Source organism: Cariama cristata, unplaced genomic scaffold, assembly GCF_000690535.1.
Source record: "Cariama cristata isolate BGI_N322 unplaced genomic scaffold, ASM69053v1 scaffold37854, whole genome shotgun sequence".
NCBI classification, from domain to species: domain Eukaryota; kingdom Metazoa; phylum Chordata; class Aves; order Cariamiformes; family Cariamidae; genus Cariama; species Cariama cristata.
The window spans coordinates 378-651 of NW_009612993.1; positions in this window are offsets into that span (position 1 = coordinate 378).

Sequence of the window (274 nt, forward strand, 5' to 3'; positions counted from 1 at the left end):
AGAAAGGGATGCTGTGCCGTTCCCCGCGCAGCGGGCTCGCTGCCTCCTTGTCCTGGCGTGCCTCTGTGGTTACAGGGCAGGACAGGCTCGTGCCACGCCAGCCCGTTGCACCCTCACCCACACGCTCACGCACACGTATGCACGATGCCCTCGTCCCTTCGGGATACCACTTCTCTCACTGTTTGCCTATCCCTTCTGTTCAGGCTAGTCTGACCGAGAGCTGCTTACCCGCAAGAGGGACTGAAAACTTTGGCTGGGGCTCCCTTTCCCCGAA